Source organism: Kogia breviceps, chromosome 8, assembly GCF_026419965.1.
Source record: "Kogia breviceps isolate mKogBre1 chromosome 8, mKogBre1 haplotype 1, whole genome shotgun sequence".
NCBI lineage: Eukaryota > Metazoa > Chordata > Mammalia > Artiodactyla > Physeteridae > Kogia > Kogia breviceps.
Window position 1 is genome coordinate 11,258,067 of NC_081317.1, and position 22,290 is coordinate 11,280,356.

At 38.0% G+C, this 22,290-nt stretch overlaps 1 protein-coding gene across 9 annotated transcripts in view; it reads left to right on the plus strand.

The window, feature by feature from the left end:
* Positions 1-22,290, plus strand: part of DENND1A (DENN domain containing 1A) — a 543,770-nt gene that overhangs the window by 128,265 nt on the left and 393,215 nt on the right. The window lies entirely within an intron of this gene.

Below are 22,290 nucleotides of genomic sequence, written 5' to 3' on the forward strand. Positions count from 1 at the left end.
AGTTTGTGACCTCATTAATAATCTAAGCTCTAAACCTCAACCTTGTCATTTCTGAAAGGATGATAGTAACACCTGGAGTTGTTTATATAGAGAGTTTGGATATTTTTAGAACAGGGCAGTATTCTTTTGCTGTAGCCCATGGAGTTCTGCCAGAAGTGACCTGCTCCCTCAGCCTTGAGGGAGGATCACAGGCAAGAGACTAGTTAGCCATCAACAGCTCTTTCCATCCCAGTGGCCGTGTTTTTGCCTCTGAGAAGATGTGGGGATAGAGTTAGTGGGACTGATGAGTACTACTGTCTGCATTTAGAATGCCTCTGTTTATTTTCCTCTTTTATGTATCCACTATACTCCTTTAACTTTTTCACTGGATTGTTTTGAGGACTTTATGAATTCTAAAGCTTGTGAAAGCTCTTTGAAAACTGTCCAGTCCTTTGTGAATTCAAAGTAACATGATGGGGGCTTCCCTGGTGGCGCAGTGGTTGAGAGTCCGCCTGCCGGTGCAGGGGACACGGGTTCGTGCCCCGGTCCGGGAGAATCCCATATGCCGCGAAGCGGCTGGGCCCGTGAGCCATGGCCGCTGAGCCTGTGCGTCCGGAGTCTGTGCTCTGCAACGGCAGAGGCCGCAACAGTGAGAGGCCCGCGTACCGCAAAAAAAAAAACAAAAAAAACCACAAAGTAACATGATGTTTTTCTCTATTCAAGGAACTATTGAAATGAATCACTCCATGGCCCCCAAGGGTAGTTTTAGAGAGACAGGTAGTTATTTATATTCCTCCATATTGTCTTCTGATATTTGTTATAGATTTTACAGATATTTGTCATAGATTTTTGATTCCCAAATTAACATTCCCAGTTAACAAAGTGTCATGTTGAATACGTTTGTAAAATGCTTATTTGAAATTATAAGTCTCCTTAGAAAGAACTTCATCCACAGCATTTAACTTCTCAGCCTAGACCATAAAGCCTATTTCACCTTCTTCCTTTTTTTTTTTAATGGAGAGAGCTTGGTGCAGATGAAAGTTTGGACTTTGAAGTCATACAAATTTGAGATTAAATCTTGACTCTGTCACTTAATAGCTGCATAACCTTGAGGAAATCAGTTAACCTCTAAGATTTGGTTTCTTCATCTGTAAATTAAGAATGATAGTGCCTATCTCTTGGGATTGTTGTGAAGATTAAAAAAGAAAATGTTAAGTCAGTTTGGGGCCTGTTGCCAAATAGGTCCTCAATAATTGTTTCCATTCTCTTTATCCTCTGGATTTATTGCTGTAAGTTTTCCTTTTGAATTAGTACACCAGTTTTTTTGTGTGTGTGTGCAGAGTGCTAGACTGTCCTGAAAGACTAATTTATAGATATGTTTTAGCCTCCCCATATGTTAGATATTAGGTAATAAAGGAGAATAAAATCAGTTTGGAAGTTAGATAGGTCATAACATTGTGTATCTTTAGGAATTCTCTTCGAAAACATGCTTTTAATAAATTAAAACCATTTCCCCCTTTTGTGGTGGTGGGAGTTATTAGAGGTTATCCCTGATCTACAGTACAATGGCTATTTGCAGTAAGTGACTTTCTGATCCTTTCTTTGATTAGACTTGTTCAGTGTGTTGCAACTGTCTGTAGTCATGTGAATTTATTAAAGTAGTTATATGGTCAAATGTATATTTGAGGGGGGTGTCAGACTTTAAACATTTGCTGAATATCTAGTTAGGAATACTGCTTATGCTGGTCAATGGTTCCTGCTGATTTAAAAACAGAAGGTGCATATGTTGACAGTGCTTAGATTGTATAAAATTGGTTGCGTTGGCATCTGACCCTGCAGGAGAGCAAATTATATCTTGAACGAATAATTTTAAAAGATAAAGCTGCTTGTGATATCTTTGTTGTGAAAGTACTGTTTCATTTCCATCGTCTTAGTTTTAATAACATTTAATTTCCTACCCAACCACAACCCTTCTTTTCTAGTGGGGTTTGTTTGGCCTTTATAGATTGAATCATTTTCAGTTTTATATTTTTAATGAAAAAGCTTGTCAGCATTAGAAATTCCTTTAAGAAATTGTAATTCATTTGTTTTCAGCTAAAGTTGGAATCATTGCTAGGCTCACAAAAATATCATTCAGTGAATGAGATCTAACTGCTCAGTTTAAAAAATATTTTATTAGTATTAATATTATTCCAATTATTGCCTCTAGTTTTTCTTTAAATATTTTTTAGGTAACATCACTTGGACACAGGAAACTAGTGTGCATTGTTCTAGTAATAAAGAAGTGGTTGTTCTCTGATTTGATTGTTTGAATTGTGTGAATTGGAGAGTAATGTTTTTTTAGCATGACACTTTGGGAACTGCTACTTGGTTAGGATACTTTTGTTTCAAGGTCTCTTTGAGTCAGTTCCTGTTAAAAGTGAAATGTGACAACCTGCATAAAAATGAGAATATTTGAACAATATAATACTTGTATTATTATTGTATGGCTTTGAGGAGAACCTCATACTGTGTCTAATTGAATTTATTATGCTTAATGAATTTTTTAAACCAAAGAGTACCTTTTTTGTTTTCTTGACCATTGCGTTTACATTTTTAAGTGGATATAAAATATACTATAAAGTATGTAGAATGAAAATTTGCAGCCTAAAAGGTAATTATACAGCAGTTGCAGTTTAGCATTTGCAAAGAAATGCCATTAAAAATTATATTCTCAATAAGTTAGGTTTTAATAGATGGCAGGAGAAGGAAGGGGTAAAAATATTGAATTAACATTTGCTTTCATTAACAGTTCCTGTGAATTTTTATAAAAGAATTGATCACAGTGAATTTATTTAGTAAATTATCAGTGTTCATATTACATACCTCCTGAAGAATGCCGTATAGTGTCATATTCAGAAACATATCATTAACTAAGATGGTGTTCTTTCCCTTTTTCAAGAGAACAAAGTATTCAAATTTAGCTGCTTGATACTAGCTACATTATGTAAATTATTGTGGTAAATGTAACATTATGTAAAAATCTCCAAAGTAGTTACATGAGGATTTATATCAGTGAAATAATTTTTGTTTATGTAAGTATCTCTATGGATGAAGTTTAGAGATGATTGAAGCAGTGTTAAATGAGCCATTTCTTTTCTCTTAATATTGTAATTATTGAAGTAAGCATTTACCTTGTGGCCTTTTTCTAAATCTAAGCTTTGGAAAGGAGAGGGGAAGCTGTGAGATTTTGAAGTTTGAGGGCTAGGTAAAAGTTCGGATTTGTGTCCCCATGAAATGCTCTTAAAACTTGGTATTTCATGATTCATGAAAGAAAGCTGGTAGGAGTTATCTGACCACTTTGCTGTTGCTTAGTATTTTCACTTGCTAGGTGGTCCAGTTATCTGTTTGGATTCATTGTGCTTTTGTTGGATAAAGGTGAAACATGTCTTTTCTTTGGGTCTAAGAAAAATTGACCCAATGTATTCTGGTATATTCTGTCCTACCAAATATCACTAGCTATGACTTATCATATTTAAAGGAATTAAGACATATCAAACTCTCTAAGCATTTTTTGGATGAGGAGGGCTTTGCCAGCTGCCCTTAGGAGTTAAGGAGCAAAATGGCTGTCACCAGGCAGTTCTATTTGAGAGACACTTGGTCGTCCATTTGAAACAAGTTTCCTGCCTGCTCATACCATTCATAAAAATAAATTGCATCTGGATTAAATAACTATTTTAAAAGCAAAAGTTCATAACTTTTGAAAGAAAATGTGAGGATATTTTTAAAAGTATGGATAGGCAAGGATTTCTTAAATAAGATACAGAAAAGCACAAATCATGATGTAAAAGACTTGACTACACTAAAATTTAAAATTTTGGTATGGCAAAAGTAACTATAAACAAAACAAAAAGAAAATGATCAGACTGAAGGAAAAATTTTGCAAGGCGTGGGATCCAGAATATATAAGAAACTTGAAAGAAATAAGTAGAAAAATAGGCAAAAATATTAAATAGCAAGTCATAAAAGAAGAAATTCAAATGGTTAATAATCATATGAAAAGATTACATCATGAAAAATCAAGGAAAAATACAAATCAAAACCATGAGATAGTATTTCATATGTGAGACTGGCAGAAAATTTTAAAAGTTGAATAATACCAAGTATCAGTGAGCATGTTGGGGAACAAAAACTCTTAAGTGCTTTGGCAATACCTAGTAAAAGTAAGTGGAGGGTTTTCATATACTAGGAACCAGCAGTGTTACTTATATATAGATAATGTAGAGATATTCTCACATGTGCACAAGGAGACATAATCAAATGTTTATAGCATTTTTTTGTAGTAGAAAAATATTGAAAACTTAAATGGCCATCAGTAGGGGGAATGGATAAATTATGACTTATTCATAGTTGGAGAATATTATAGCAGTTAAAGTGAATGAATCCAATCTACTTGAGACAAAACAAACAAACCTCAAAAATATAATTGTGAGTAAAAAAAGCAAGTTGAAAAATATTACATATAGTAAACCAGATATAGAAATGTTAAAAACACAAAACAACTCTGTATTTTGTCATGGGTACATTTGTATGTATTAAAAGTATAAAAGAGTGAAGGGGAAGGCTGCATACCAACCTCAAGACAATGGTGACTTCTGGGAAGGGGAGGAGGAGGAGAATGGGATGAGGGTGGGAGGTGGTGCTTTAGCTATATTTGTAAATAGGAATGTTGCAAAAGTTAATATTTGTGTCCATCAACTGGTGAGTTAATAGACAAAATGTGGTATAGTCATATAATGGGAAACTATTCTACTATAAAAAGGATCAAACTACTGATGTATGTCATGATGTGGACGAATTTGAAAAACATTATGCTAAGGGAAAGAAACAAGATGCAGAGACCACACATTGTATGATCCCATTTAGATGAATGTCCAGAAAAAGCAAATCTAGAGGGGCAGATAGATTAATGGTTGCTTGGAACAGGAGTAGGAAAATAGATTAACAATACAGGGACATGAGAGACTTCATTAGGTTGATGAAAATGTTCTAAAACTGACTTAATGATGATGGTTGTACAACTTGGTAAATTTACTAATAATCATTGAATTATATACTTAAAATGGGTGAATTATGTGATATATGAAATATACGAAAGTCAAGTTATAAAAAAGTTAATATTTGTTAAATCTCTGTGGCAGTCAATATGAGAGTATTTCAGAGGTTAAATTAAAAATTATTAAAAAGGACACCTTTTCATGTCACTTATATGTGTTCTCATCACTTCATTATTTTAAAAAAGGTATTGCAGTTTACAAAGAGGTAAATCCACAAAGTTAAGTGTACAGCTTGATGTATGTATATACTTGTGTAACCCTTACCAAGATCAAGTTCAGTTATGGTACAGCGGTGTGACTATAGTTAACAGTACTGAATTGTATACCTAGTTGAAATTTGCTGAGAGGGTAGATCTTAAGTGTCCACACACAAAAAAGGTAACTATGATAGTTAATGGATAGATTATTTAGCTTGATTGATTATTTCACAGTGTTTACATATATCAAAACATCAAATTGTACCTTAAATATATACAATTCTTATTTGTCAATTATACCTCAGTAAAGCTGGGGAAAACACTAGTTGTGGCACACTAGAAGGTTCCTTTGTGTGTCCTCCTAGTCAGTATCCTCCCTTCTCCTCCTGCCCCCAGAGGCAACTACTATTTTGATTGTTATCACTCTATATTAGTCTTGGTTTTGAATTTCATATAAATGGGATCATCTCGTGTCTTTTGATCAAAATTCATCCATGTTGTTGCATGTAGTGCATTCTTTCTGATTGCTATATAGTATTCCACTGTAGGAATATACCACAATTTATCCATCCTTCTGTTGATTGACACTTTTGTTTTACCATTAGCAATAAAGCTACCATGAATATTCTTGTATATGACTTTTGGTAAACATGTACACTTATTTCTCTTGGCTATATGCCAGTGATCTCCCTGAATTCCATGGATGCTTTTCTACAAGTCAAATTGGTGGTTTAAAAGGCATAGACATTTAAAATTGATTCTACTTGTGCTGGTGAAAATTATACTAAATTACTTTCCATCCAACCACACTCTTAATTACCAAGTATATGAGAGTGATTATTTCCCCAGATTTTCAATTTCCAGATGTTTCCCATACTTTGAACCTTTGCTAATCCGCTGAGGGGGCGGGGGGGAAAAGACAGCAGTTAAGAGATTGTAAAACTTCAGCATCTCTTTGCCACCCTTTTCTGGCATCTTTCAGGGTGGTAAGGTATGGGGTTTGGTGTCCCATCTCTTTGGGAAATGCTTTCAATTTTGGAAGATGTGAGGGGAAGGAGAGCCCCAGTTGATTGTTTAACAGGGTCTGGTCAAGGCTTAAGGCAAGAAGGGTGAAAGAATTCAAGTTCAAATTGAAATGTTGGTTACCTAGGTAACTCCAGATTATGTTGATGTGAAAGGAGAGCGGATACAGTTCTGTAGTAGAGGCTACTACTTTCTTATAATTCACCTACTCATCCTTCCTTTCCAAACTTTAATTTCTGTTGTACCTGGGCCATTTTAGGAGAGTATTTGCTGTGTTTTATCAAGGAGAGACTACAAGATCATGTCTCTTGATGTCCTCTTAATGCCTAACACACCACTAGTAGTGAGTGCATAAAAATAATCTTGCAGTGAATGACCCACTAGTGCACTGGACCCCTTTTTTTCACTTGGGAAGGGAAATGTCAGGATAGTTTGACAACCTCACATTGCTGGTTCTCAAGATTGGACCTTCTTGGATAGGGCCAATGGTGGGCAACTGAGGGCAAGGACAGGCTAGGAGCCCAGCATGAATTAGTAAGGGCTCCTGTTGGGCATAACCAGGATAACAGGACAAATGTAAAAGATCAGACATCTCACTTGGAAAGGAATGGGAGCCAGCAATACAGCAGGGTTGACTGGGAAAGGTCAGGATTTCCAGTACAGCTTGGAAATAAAGCTTTGGTAAAAACTCCAGTGCTACATAAACAGAAAGTCACAGTCAGAGGAACTGTGTAGTTGGTTACCTCAGAAGTTGTTTATAGTTTTTATATGCTTTCTACATGTGAGTGGCCTTGGGAGAAAAAGAGTGTTAGGCATCTACTAGATGCCAGTCATTGTTCAAAGTGCTTTACATCCATTATTTTACTTAATCCTGAAAATTCTACGAGGCAGACTTAATCCTGTAAGTGCCTGGGGGCCCCAGAAAGGAGTGTAGCTGAACTTGGTTTTATATGTTGAGCTACTGTGGCAGCAGTGCATGGGTTGTCTTCCATAGGGTGAGATAGTGCCTGGATGTAGAACAGGGCTGTGGTGGTACAGTGGGGTGCAGGGCTGGTTTGTCCCTACTAGGATGTGTAGGGAGAATGTGTGGTCAGTGTCTTGGGAAAGCATTCTCCAATCTGTGTTTGCTGCATCCTGTGAATTCAGTAACCCACAGACTGCAGCTGGGAAGAACCAACCCAGACAAAGCCTCATTCCTATTCTCAGGGATGAGTTGTTTGTTTATTCAAAGGTATCTGTGTGAGGGACTGTGTGAGCAAGTCTTTAAGAGGCAGTAAGATGACAGCTCTTGCTGCTATACCTTTGTCTCAGTGCACCCTGAGCACAGGCTAGTTCTCTGAGAATCCTAGTTTATTCGGACTTGGAGAAGAGCAGGAAAAAGTTACTGAAACTTGGACAATGGTTAGCTTTAGGCACCGTGGGGTTTGGATTGTTTTTCTTCCCTCCCCTTCCTGTTGTGTACCAGTGTCTGCTGCCCACTTAACTGCCCTTCTACCCCCAACCTCCCACAACCCACACATCCTGTATGCCCTGCTTATCAAGCCCTGGTTCCTCACCTGGCTTCACTGAGCCATGCCCTTAGTGTGATTGTAGAGCCCAGAAGCTAGGGGAACCTTGATGAATTCAACCCAGGAAGAATTGCCTTGTAACATGAAAGCACACAGGTGATGGTGTTTATAAGACTACTGTGGAAATGCAAATTGTGGAAGAGAGGTATCATAGGATTACTCCAAACCAACAATCCTGTTATCTCCTACAAGGTTTTATGGGTTCTTGAAATGGAGGCTGGGCCTTTACAGAATGCAAGTTTCATAGTAATGGCAAGAGAGAGGAAACCCCTCCACTTTATGAAGTGAAACCATGGAAGCAAAGTTGTGGAGCCAGGCAGAGAGGATGAGTGGAGTCTTCAAAATTCTCATTGTTATGTCAAGTGTGTAGGTCTGGTTTAGGATAATTATTGAGTTAATTGCTTCTTAACGGGGAATATTATTTTAGTGTTCAGATTTCCTAAATCCTTAATTTAAAAATCATAAGTAGAATGATATTTAAGTAGCCGTGCTGCTTAAATTTAGAATTTTGCTTCATTGAAAGGACTTTAGAATTGTTTTCTGTCCCTTGTGAGAGTCTTATTTACTCTGTAGGGTGGTTGGCCACAGGGAAAACCAGAAAGAAGTGCTTTGCTCAGGGCCACTCTGCTTTCAAGATTACTTAAAGGCATGGATGTCTTACCAAAGCAATGAGTTGTCTAAGGATTTTAGATCATAGAATCATAGAATTTAAGAGTCAAGAAACATCGTTTAGTAAAAAATTTCAGTTTGTATTTGAGAGAATTCATGTTCAGAGACTTATTAATGATCACATAGTGGCAGAATCCAGGCCTGCTGATTCCCAGTCCAGCACTTCAATATTCATGCCAAATCTTTCACATGTTATAATGGCTATTGCAATCGTCTAAAAGCTTACTAAAAAAATGACTGTGTGCTGTGAGTCAGATGTTGTTCTAGGTATAGAGGATTCAAAGATAGTTAAAAGTGGTTCCGTCAAGAAAGCTAGGGTTAGGGGCTTCCCTGGTGGCACAGTGGTTGACAGTCCACCTGCCGATGGAGGGGACCACGGGTTTGTGCCCCGGTCTGGGAGGCTCTCGCATGCCACGGAGCGGCTGGGCCCGTGAGCCATGGCCACTGAGCCTGCGTGTCTGGAGCCTGTGCTCCGCAATGGGAGAGGTCACAGCGGTGACAGGCCCGCGTACTGCAAAAAAAAAAAAAAAAAAAGAAAGAAAAAAAAGAAAAAGAAAGCTAGGGTTAGGTAGGGAAGGTCAGTAGTAAATGGAAGATTACAGTCCAGTGTGATAAATACAGGACAGAGGTATGCACGAGATGTGTATCAGTCAAAGTCCAGTTGAAGATAAGAGAAACTACTCTATCAGAAAAAGGATTGAATACAGAGAATTCTGTCTTACAGAATAATTGGAAAGGGTGGAAGAACAGGCTTTAGGTTGAATCTCCAAGAATAACTTGCAGAGGAACACTACAGAAGTCACACACCAAGAGAACCACTACCTCTGCCACGTCAGGAAGCTGGGGGAATCTGGAAGCTGTCATCCCAAATGTCAGCCCCAGGATATTCTCACCTTTGCCCTCTGGGCTCAGGAAGTCTCCTTCAGGGTTGTGCCTCCAGAGCCATCATGCCATTCCTGCTAGTTCTGCATCAGAAAAATAGATTCTTCATGTTACCTCCTGGCTCCCCACTTGCCTGTGCTGATTTCAAGTCTCACCAGGTGGATCTGATGGGCAGAACCTGATTCACACCTGGTATCCTAGTTGGAGGATCCTGTAAGAAATAGTTTTTAGCCCAACAACCTCTCTAATACTGGAGGGCCCATGGAGGGAGGTTATAAGAGGTGTCAAAATAGTAATGTAAAAGTAGTAGTAGTAATAGTAACAGTAACATAATGTAATAATAACATATATATACTATATAGAACATATATGGTGTAAATAATACATTATGTGTATATATACACACACATGCTTTGGAAATATATTACCAAATTATTTGCCAGAAGGAGTAGTTGAATTTTTGTTCCCTTCCTTCATTCCCTCTTTCATTCATTCAGTATTTATTTGCTAGGCTCTATTCCAGGTTCTGGGGATAGAGTAGTGAACAAAAAAGGCAAAAATCCCTTCCATTTTAAATCATACACAGCAGTAAGGCAAAACATAATAAAGTATATAGTATGTTGGGTGGTAAAATGTGCTAAGGAGAAAAACAACTCAGGAAAAGAGACTGGCATGGCGGGGGTACGGAAAAATTATAATTTTAAATAAGGTGACTGGGGAGGACCACACTGGGAAAGTAACTTGTGAATGAAGACTTATAGGACATGCCTCATTCCTTGATGTTTATCTGACAGAGTGAATGGCAGGGGCAAAGGTCATGAAATGGAAGCATGGCTTGCATGTTTGTGGACAACAAATAGACCAGCCTGGCTGGAACAGAATTAGGAGGGGAGAGTATTAGGAAGTGAGATCAGAGAATTGCTGGTGAAGGGAAGACATAAGAGGACCTGGCTTAAGTTTAACAGAATTACTGTGGCTGCTGTTTCGAGAAGAATCTATAAGGAATCAGAAGCAGAAGCAGGGAAACCTTTCAGGAGAGTGTTGTGGTAATCCAAGAGGGAAATGATGGTGACTTAAGCCAGAGTGATAGTGGAGGAGGTAGAGAGAAATGGTCAGAATTTGAATATATTTTGAAGATTTAGTTGACAGGATGGGCTGACAGATTGGATCTGAATGTGAGGGAAAGATCAGGAGTTCAGTTATGGACATGTTAAATTTGAGATGTTTGTTAGACATCCAAGTGGAGGTGTTGAGTAGACAGTTAAATGAGTCTGGAGTTGGGAGAGTTCTGAGCTGGAGAAATATAAAGTTGACAGTGCATATTTGTATTTGAAGTGATGAAACTGAAAGAGACCAGAAAAGGAGGACATCAAGAAGAAAAAGTGAAGAAGTCCAAGGACTAAACTCTGGGGCTCTTCAATAGGAAGAAGTCAACGAGAAGCCCAAGGAGCAGCAGTGAGATAGGGAAATGGGATGCTCTGAAAGCCACATGAAGAAAGTGGTTCAGTCCGCCTGCTGATGCAGGGGACATGGGTTTGACCCCTGGTCCGGGAAGATCCCACATGCCACGGAGCAGCTAAGGCCGTGCACCACAACTACTGAGTCTGCGCTGTAGAGCCCGCGAGCCACAACTCCTGAAGCCTGCACGCCTAGAGCCCATGCTCCGCGACAAGAGAAGCCACCACAATGAGAAGCATGTGCACCACAGCGAAGAGTAGCCCTCGCTCGCCACAACTAGAGAGAGCCCGCGCGCAGCAACGAAGGCCCAATGCAGCCATAAATGAATGAATGAATGAAAGTGGTTCAAGGAGGGGGAAGTAATTAAGGGTGTCAATGGTGCTAAAGGTCAAGTAAGATGAGGACTGAGGATTAATAGTTGATGTCAACAGTAAGAAGGTCATTGGTATATGAGTCGTTTCAGAGAAGTGGTGAGTTGAAAGCTTGGTTGGCATGGGTTCCAGAGAGTAGGAGGACAGGAATTGGTGACAGTGAGTATAGATACTATTTTGAGGAATATAGCTTTAAAGAGAGTGAGAGAAATGGGGTGGTAGCCATGGTGGGGAGGTGGGCTTGACCTTTTAAAAAATATTTGTAGAAATAACAGTTTGTTTGCATGCTGATGGGAAAGATCTAGCAGAGAGGTAAAATTAATAGAACAAGAGAATTGGTCGAGCAATGACTGAGTTGCTGAGAGGAGATGGGATCCTAGTTCACAAGTGGAGGAGGGGCCTTTGCAAGGGGCATGAACAGTTCTTCATGGTAATGGGATGAAGGCAGAGTCTGTGGGGTCAGAGATAATAAGTGGTAGAGTGGTGGAGGGAGCTTGTGAGAGCTCTCTTCTGATTGCTCGGTTTTCTCAGTGAAGGGGCGAATAAGATAAATGGTGGCAGTTGAGGTTGGGGAAAGTTGGAGGTTTGATAGGAGAGGAGTAATTATGAAATAGTCACTAAGGAGAGTGAGAGAGTAATGACTTAAGGAAAATGTGGTATAATTACTAAGTTGCATTAAAGCTCACTTACAGTGAGTAATCCAGATTTAAAGTTAGATTAGTCAGCACAGTTGTGTGGTTTTCTTCAGCCACAGTCAGGCACAGGGGTGCAGGTAGATAGCTGGATGTAACAAGGATCGTGGTTTTGCCAAGGGAGGACGACAGAGTAAGAGAGGCATGAAGGAGTCAAGGATGTATGTAAAGAAACAGTCACAAAATAGAATTTAAGCTGGGTAAGGAGGATAGTGTAGACCCGAGGTGGATGAAGGGCACAGAAAAGATTGAGAGAGTGAGTGTCTCTGTGGGACTGAAGAATGAAGTTGGGATGCTATAGGGAATGAACTGGAAGGAAAGGAGGCAGGTCATGGTTGGAGACAGAGGTACTTGAAATTGTGATTATTGAGGGAGTTTCAGTTATTGGTAATTGTAGAGTTTCGGTATGACCATGGTAGTGAGTAGTTGAGACTAGGTAGAGGGCAAGTTCCTTGGAGGGGAGGAGGCCAAGGAATCAAGAATTCCAGGATTTAGAAAGATCATCTATGTGAATATATAGTAAAATGGGTAGGGTCGTGGTGGGAGTAGTGGTAGAGTGAGGGGCAGTGCACCAGGATCCGTAGGATTCAAGGAATGAGGAGTGACCCTGGGATCAGTAGGTAACAGCAGGGTGGGGAGTGGGCTGTAGTCCAGTGACTTGAGGCTGAAATCTGGGGTTTTGGAAAATGAGGGAGAAAGTTTTGGAAGTATCAGCAAGGAGCAGAGGCCACCTACCCCACCTCCAGGCCAGTCTGAGGAGGGGTGGAGAGGAAACGTTTCACCACTTGAGAGGGCTGCAGAGGAAGGCCAGCTTTTGGCCACAGTAAGAATGTGACAATGTGAAGGGAACTTACAAGAGGTTGAGAATTTTGCTGCCTGCTGAGCATGAGTGCTAGAAAGCAAGTAAAGGAGCTTCTTGAGTCAGGGAGCAGCGTAAGTGAATGTGCCAGCTTTGCTGTTCCTTTACCAGCTACGTGTAAAATTCATTGCACTTTTGACAGAGGACATGGTTCCTTGCTTTTTAATTTTTTTAAAGTACTAGGGTGATTGAATGTTAATTCATATAAGAATATATATTTGGCCACATTTATAAATTCTGATGCCTAATAGCATGTTTTGGAAGCATCTGATTTAGATGTGAAAAGAGGAGAAAGGTGAGCAAAGCTTGTCAAGTTTTGTGGGAAAGTGAATTGATCAGGCAGTCTAGATTTGGGGATTTATTTTTAAGAAATAGAGATGAAATGGGGTGGGTTGGTCTTAACGGCCAGGCTAAGGATTCTAGCTTTTTAATAACAAAAGTCTTAAAACATATCAGAAGTGATATAGGTCCTCAGAAGAATTAAATGTAGAATTGCCATCTGATCCAGCACTTCCACATCTGGATAAATATCCAAAAGAAGTGAACGCAGGAATTTGAACAAATATCTGTATACCCATGTTCATAGCAACATTATTCACGATAGCAAGAAGATAGAAGAAACTCGTGTCCATAGTTAGATGAATGGATAAACAAGATGTGACATGTACATACAATGGAATATTATTCAGCCTTAAAAAGAAAGGAAATTCTGACACATTCTACAACATGGATGAGCCTTGAAGACATTCTGCCAAGTGAAATAAGCCAGTCACAAAAGGACAAATATTGTGTGACTCCACGAACATGATGTACTTCAAGTAGTTAAATTCATAGAGGCAGAAAGAAACATGGTGGTTACCAGGGGCTGGGGGAGGGAGGGAACAATGGGGAGTTTTTTAATGGGTTCAGAGTTTAAGCTGGAGAAGATGAAAAAGTTTTGGAAATGGATGGTGGTGATGGTTGTACAATAATATGAATATGCTTAATGCGACTGAAGTGTACTCTATTTATTTGTTTATTTTTGGCTGCGTTGGGTCTTCGTTGCTGCGCACGGTCTTTCTCTAATTGCAGCGAGCAGGGGCTACTCTTCGGTGCGGTGCATGGGCTTCTCATTGCGGTGGCTTCTCTTGTTGCAGAGCATGGGCTCTAGAGCGCGGGCTTCAGCTTCAGTAATTGTGGCGCATGGGCTTAGTTGCTCCGCGGCATGTGGGATCTTCCCGGACCGGGGCACGAACCCGTGTCCCCTGCATCGGCAGGCGGACTCTCAACCACTGCGCCACCAGGGAAGCCCCAAATGGCAAATTTTATGTTATGTATATTTTACCACGCACACACACAAAAGTGATAAAGGATGTAGGTACTGCTTCTCTAATGATACAGATAACAACTAGGCAACAACGGCTTGTTTCTCCGGGGAAGAGAGGTGGAATTTTGGTATGAGAGCCTTCTGGTTGACGGGCCTAGTATGTTTCCCTTGCTGGAGTGTCAGCTTTATCTATGCTGTATGTACTAGTTTGGCCTTAGTTCTCAGTGTGGTTTAGAGGTACTTGGAAACGCATTTTCTTACATAGGAAAACATTTTTTCTGTCTTCTTATTCATTCTGTTTAGCCAATGACTTTTTTCATAGATGATACAAGGATAACCTCTAGCTTTCAAAATTACTCTAAGTTTTAAATATGAATTTATCTTTGAAAAACTGTATTTACTTAGTTGAATTGAGTGCTAGTTACTTTGGAGTCATTTTATTTATATCCTGAACTTGGCAAAGAAATTTAAATAGAGAAATTGGAAAGCTCTCATTCATAATCTGTTAGGCCTGTTTCATGACAACATGTTTTAGTTATTTGTCCAGATGTATTCTTATTGTTGAGTCACAATAATGACTAGAAGACAGATCAACAGTAGGACATCAATAAATAAAGCCGAAAGGAAAACCAGTGTTGGATTCTTAGGAGTCTGATAAATCTAGGCTGAATCCCAGCTCTGTTACTTAACTCTGAATTTGTTGTTCTTAGTGAGCCTCACTTTTCTTATTTATAAAATAAGGATACATCTATTTACCTGGTGGAGTTGTTGTTAGGATTAAATAAGATGATAAACTACCTTTGGCAATGACTGGTATATCTAGGCATTCAGTAAGTGGTAGCTGATAGCATTATAATTATTACTGCAAAAATCTTTAATGAAACTCTGTTTCTGAAATCCAGAATGCAAGTTTAGAAAGCAAAGGAATTAGCAGAAAGGTCCTTCAATTTATACAAAGATTCACCTCAGGGTTTCTGTAAGTCTGGGAGAGTCCCTAGTGCGTTTGATGTTTACACATCATTAGCAAACAGATGCCAGGAGGCAAATAAACTGTATCTAAAGGACTTTTGAACCACTGATGATGGAGAGAAAATCAGTTTCTGATAAAGTTATAACATTTCTAAGTAAGTAATAGCAGGCCATGGGAAATTTTTAATTGGGCTTTTAAAAGTTTATTTCAGGAACACATGTATTTCCAATTTGAGGCACACCTATACATCTGTAGCTATCTAATTTATAGTGCTTGCTTATTTCTCCACTGGGGTTAATAATATAATAACAACTAATATTTATTGTGCACCTACTATAAGCCAGTGTATCTTTAGGAAGCCTGTAGCATTCAAAGGCTTCTTTTCAATTGGATGTTTTGTAATTGGCCTTTCATCCATTTGGAGAGACAGGGTATTTAATGAATTTATTTTATTCTATTCTATTTATTCTACTATGCCAGCGTATCTGTTGGGTATATATAATCGGCAAGACATTTTGTAGGAGACAAAGCTAAGTAAAACATGGGCCCTGGACTCAAAATACTTATTCACTGTCCCCTGGGCTGTTCAGAAGGGGCGTGTGGTGGTATGACATGAACCCTGGTGTAGTCCTGGACTCTACACCTGGCTCTGCCACTTCTTCCCTGAAGCTTTTTCTGTCTTGGCCAGGACTAGGCTCAGTGCCCCTCTGCTAATCTCTACCAGGCCCTGTGATGATTGCTTGCTTAATTCTTTGTATTCTCTATTAGATTGTAAACTCCCGGAGAGCAATAGCTTATTCATCAACTGGGCCAGTCACATCAGAGTATTCGTGCTGTGTATAAATACTAATTTTCTAACTTTGGACCAGTGATAACCTATTGCTTTAACTGTGATAAAATTGATTGTGATAGTCCCAATATCATAGGTTTGTCATGAAGATAAAATCAGATATTTTATGTAAAATGCTTATTATAGTGCCTGGCACATAGTGGGCACTCAGTCAATAGTTGTATTTGAGTAGGTTAATTGTCTCTTTTCACCAAATTTGACAAATGTGATATATCTATTAATGAAGACCATATGCAGTGATATCACTTTTGTAGTACATAAAGGGCACAGCTGTCATTCAGGTTAAGTCTGAAGTAATTATTCACATTGGTGTAAAAATTTTATACTTACAATACTTATTCAAAAAGGTGGAGTAAAACTAATCTTATAGAGAAATTAAATGGAAGCCTGAGATTATAACCATTAAAAACCTTCATCAGTATTTATCAGTTTGATAGTTTTTACGGATTAGTGTTCCAAACTTTGAACCAATGTAAGAAACCCTAAATACTTAAATAATAATGAAAGTTGAAAACTAGTGTATTCAGTAGGGAAAGAGTTAAGTGTGTGTAAGTGAGCATGTTCTTTTGATTTTTTTTTTTTTCCCTTCCATCACACCCTCTCTTTCCCATTTAAAATCTCCCTTTGGAATTTGACTTAGGTTTGATTTTTGGGTTTATGCAGCAAAAGTTTGGTTAACGATCAGATGTATATTCCTGTAGGTGAAATTGGTTATGAGAAATACTTCAAATTATCAGTAAGTAGTGGCATTTACTGGTCAAAAGCTATAGCATTCTCTAGAAAGAAAGATGAAACTCCTTAGATTTTACCGCATAAAGTCAATGGACTCATTATTTGTAGAACAGCTGATGCATTTAGTACTTGTTGATTCACTTAACTGGTAACTGTACTATATTCATAACTCCAACAACTGAAAACAATAGGTCAGTGTCCGCTGTTTATTCATAAATAGTCACATCAGAGCAGGATGTATCTGAAAGGCAGAATATGTTAGTTGGAGGAGGAATCTGGCACATGAATGGTTCCATTGCTTGCCGTACTGGGGTGGGATGTGCTCTCCTTTACTGAATAATGCTGTTTGGATTTTCATGATAGGTGTAGATGGTGAACTGTTCCTGTGTTTGTCAGGCTGATTGCTGTGAAGTAGTATTTGAATGTATTTTAAATGCCAATGTTGAGGGAAAAGGCTAGAATAGAAACATGGTTTAAAATTGGTGATGACTCAAAGTTTTTATGTCTTACAGTCTTCATGTTTTATAGCAAAAAGGTTATACCTAGAATAGATTTTTAAAGTAAGAAATTCCATTTGCGCATGCAGTACTTCATTTAAAGTACTTTGAAATGATTTTTTTAAAATTAGTGAAGTATACTCCTTTGTAATTTCAGAATAAAACCTATATTTAGGAATCAGTAAATTTTTTTGAAATGAGTATTTCAATTTAAAAAAATTAAAAAAGACAACATAAACCATTTTGTTTTATTATCATGGAAAAGGAAAATGTGTTTTTGTTTTTTGGTTTTTTTTTACTATGTGAAACATTCTTTCCAAAAATATTTTTTAATAAGTGCATTTTAACTATCATAAATGAAATAATTTATTAGAATAATTGTATTAATGGTTCAAGTATTTTATAATATAAAGTAAGTGAAGCTTTTTATAGCTATAACATTTAATAGGTAGTGTCCTTGAAGCTCTTTATTAGTTTAGTGCAGTCCAGTTTGGAATCATACTGTCAAGAAACTTTAATTCTACATTATACAAAAAATTAATTTTTCTTCTTGAAGATTAAAAGAAAGTTTATTTTTAAATGTGTTTGGAGGAAGATTGAGTTTGTCCTCAAAATGTACAACTTCTCGGACTATTTTCTGAGGGTCTACATTTTTAGTATATAAAAATTGAAAATGTCTTTAGGGAAAGAGCAGTGTAATGGACTATTACCCGTTTGCAGCATATTCCCATCTTCTCATCTGGAAAATTAAATCTGATTACAACTGGGATTAACAGATGGTTTTGGGGAGAGGAAGATAGTATCTTAAACTCCATGAAATTGAGCAATGAGATTATGTTGTTTATAGCTAATTTTATTTTCAAAAGTTTTTTATTTTTTAAAAATTTACTATCATAACATTTATCATCATAACCACTTTATTTTATTTTTTTATACATTTATTTATTTATTTTTGGCTGCGTTGGGTCTTCGTTGCTGCGTGCGGGCTTTCTCTAGTTGTGGCGAGCAGGGGCTCCTCTTCGTTGCGGTGCGTGGGCTTCTCATTGCAGTGGCTTCTCTTCGTTGCAGCGCACGGGCTCTACGTGCGCGGTGCGTGGGCTTCTCATTGCGGTGGCTTCTCTTTGTTGCGGCGCATGGGCTCTACGTGCGCGGTCTTCAGTAGTTGCAGCACGAGGGCTCAGTAGTTGTGGCTTGTGGGCTCTAGAGCGCAGGCTTCATAGTTGTGGCCCACGGGCTTAGTTGCTCCGCGGCATGTGGGATTTTCCCGAACCAGGGCTCAAATCCGTGTCCCCTGCATTGGCAGGCGGATTCTTAACCACTGTGCCACCAGGGAAGTCCTATAGCTAATTTTCAAGTCTCATTTTTAAGGGGCAGATTTTTATCATTGTAAGCTTTAAATGTGTTCAGTATTTTGTATCTTATTGACTGAAATATCCTAGAGATAATGACTGGATAAATTTAGTAGGCATTAAATGTAATGTTTTCTGCCTTGATACCTAGCATGCTAAAAGTGAAAGCAGTGTAGATTCCCATGTTAATGGCTATATTTGCAGTTTCCCTTATATTTCTTAAAAGAGCTCCAATTATATAAGACTGTAACATTTGACAGCTTTCACAGAAAATGAAGTCAGTGTATTTTTCAATAATCAGTTAAAGTGTCATGCCTTGACCCTTCAAATGGAGTCAGTCATTGGTGTGACAGAGAAAAACAGGAAAATAATTTGGTAACGTGTGTGTTTGTGTGTGTGTACGCTTATTAGTTACCAATATACAAATGAGTCCTCATACATAAGCATAGTACTTTTATGAATTATTTTGCATTTCTGTTGTAAAAGATCTGTCTACCACGTTTTCTAGAAACTTTAAGCCTAAGGCAGAACTCAAGGTTTTTTGGATACTATGTAAAATAATTTATAGTGCCTTTCCAGTAAGTCTTGCCCAAACTCTTATTCTATTAATTAAACATCCTGTGGCAATCTGGTTATATCTTAAAGATTTAAAAGTATGTTATAGTAAAAGACTAGAAAACATGGACTATTGAGATTGAAGAAAATTAGCTTGTCTTTAAAAAAAAAAGTAAGGCGTTTGTTCTGAGATCAGTTTTTTTTTGGATTGTTTTTTATTTTGTTTTTTTTGTTGTGAAGACACAGGCTTTTAAGCATGGTCACGTTCTGCGCCTGAGTGAGACTGTGCTGTTGGGAGTCCTGTACTGTGAAATGTCTGTTTTAAGTATGGAAATGCTTTTGTGACCTCCAGTGGAAGTGGTGCACATGTGTCTTTGTGGGGTCACCCTCTTGCATGGTTGCGGTGCTGGGAGAAGGTACTGGCTGGTCAGATTGACATAATACGAAACCTTGTTCTAGAGCCAGCTGTCTCTTTTATAGCCTTATGTGGTTAAGTCATGTGTGGACTTTTCTATACCATACATCTTGCTAGCAAGATATTTTAAATACTTTTCAACAAAAAGATGGTATTTTCCTTGGAGATGATGAAGTTGATTTTTAATTTTGTAAGAATCTATTACTTGAACCTGGAGAAAGTTGCTGAGAAAGAAGGGTAATGCATTACTGTATGTTCTTAATTTTCTGTCAGAGGGACAGTTCTTAGAGAGAAAGCTTGACATGCTGATAACTCTATTCTTACTGCCAATTGTCTAAACAAATTGTTATGTTACTTTTTTCCATGGTAGTAATCTCATCTGCAGATTTTTGTGATGAAAGTTAGCTGTTTAGTGACACTGTATTTGGCAGTGAGGGTATGAATGTGAGAAGAAGTTTTGGAGCATTAGCAATTATAGTATTGGATAGTGGGTAAAGAAATAGATATATAAATATTAGATCAATGCACAGTTTTCCAGTGTATGTTATTTTCCATATAAAGATATAGAACATTTCATAAAATGTTCCCAGACCATTTAAAACTCAAAGAAATGCAGCTGATGCAATGAAATACATAGAGTACTTGTAAAAACAGACACGAAAGTGGATTGCTGCCAGACAGAAAATTTAAAGGCGGTTTGCTGAACTGCAGGGTGCTAGGTTTTGTACATGTGCCATGCTGAAACTGTTAGTAAGGCGGGTGTTGTGTTGCTTGAGAAAAGCAGATTGTATTTGGACCTTTTTAACTCAGATGTTTCCAATGTCGATATTTTGGTGACATTATGGCATTATGATCGACTCAATGTGAAACATGATTTCAACCTCCTGTGCAAAATAGACATTTTAAGAAAATTCATACAAATTATTTTTAGTTTTTGTGTTAAATTTTACAAAGTGGCTTTCATAGTTTTGTTAACTATCAGACTGGATCTTTGAGCTAATTGAATGGAACTTTATATAGGTTGGGCTTTGGTTTTAAAAAGCATTGCCTTTGGGTTTTTTTGTTTTTTCTTTTTGATTTTGTTTTTTGTTTTTGATGTTGCTTTTGAGAGTGTTAAAGACCCATGAAGTTTGCTTTTGTGAATCTCAGGGCCTTAAAGAAAGGGAATCAAAAGCTTTATGCTTGAATCATAGTAAATAATAATACATGTATTATCTTGGAACATGATTTTGTTAAAATCTGGGAATCTCACTCTAGGGGTAGTCTTAGGGCAGTTGAAGGGATTTAGTTGATGAAGGTGCTTAGTTGATGTTGCCTACCACTGAGGCAGTGTTTAGGCTGATATGGTTTGAATGACCCCCATCTTGGGGTTCCATGGTCATCTTTACCTTCAGTGTATTAAAACAAGTTGATTTTTCTTTTCACCTATTTTCCTTCTCTTTTTTCAATTCTATGTTGTATATATGAATAAAATACATTTTAAAAATGACAAGTTAATTATTAATGTAGTTTCTTGTTAATAGTTGGGTTAGTTCGTTAAAGAGATTTAAAGACTCTCAACCACTGCGCCACCAGGGAAGCCCGAAACATTTTTTTAAATTGGAGAATATACCACAAATTTTGGTTTCTGATATTCATCCCCTCAGAAAATGGTGATTAAAAAATAGTCTTTGGTTTTATTCCCTCTTTATTTCCATTGGTATTTTGTGGTTCCCAAGAAGCAAACTATTGCAGGAAAGAGGACCTGATAGTAAAGATTTATATGTGAGTCATTTCTCTGTGAAGTTTTCTGGGTAAAGAGTAATTGTTAACCACATGACAACTGGAAGAAAAAGAAAATAAGCCTTAGATTATTTTGAGGCTTTTCCAGCCTCTGTTTTACTGTGTCCCTCAGGGATTTAGAGCTGCATTTTTGTGGGGGGTGGGAGCAGGTCTCAGTACCAAATTTTAAATCCTAAAATACCAGTCTGCTGGACAAAGTCATTTACATATGTGTTAGGAATCACAGCCACTGCCCTCTTTTTGGATCCTCTACCCCAACCCCGCAGTACACTTTTAGAGGTTTGCTGGGCTCGTAGCTGTCTCTTTGCATCCTGCTGGCCCGCCCCCACTTCCCCGCCTAGATCTAGTGCTTTTCATGCCACACCATTAGCGCCCTCTGGCCTCCTGTCACAAGAGGGCCAAGTGTTTGTGTGTTTTCAGCCCTTTAGGCCAGAGAGAAGCAACAGCTACTTCCTCTGACTTACCAGGGCAACCCTGCAAGGTACTGCAGGGGGGATTATGCCAGAATTCTACTAGTCCCAGTCTAGACATGTCATTGGTCTCTTCCTAGTATTTGAAGATGAGGGTAAAGAAAGTCAACCAGAAGACACTTCAAGAGCCGAAGTAATCTACAGATAGTTTCAGCTTTTATGCACCACCCATTTTGGGAAGCTCTTCATTTGGTTTGACCTTTTGAATATTCCTACTTTTGTTATTAGTCTTGAGTTTTGAAAAAATAATATCTGTTGACTTCAATGACTTGAAAACTGGTATTTCTAAGATTTAAATGTAGTTTGTGAATAGGCCCATTATTTTCTCCCTTTTTGATTCTTTAATTGCAGAGCAATTAAACCGCATTTTTATCTTGTGGCATGGAGGGCTTTAACTTTTACATGGATTCACTTTCATGGAGTATTGGTATTTTAACTGGTATTTTAAAAGATAGATATGAAAACTGAGTAGTATATATTGTGATCACTGTGGTTGGGGACCTTCAAATACTGTGCTTTTCCACAGCCTTCTGCATTGATACATGATTTCTCAAATAGATATTATTCTGA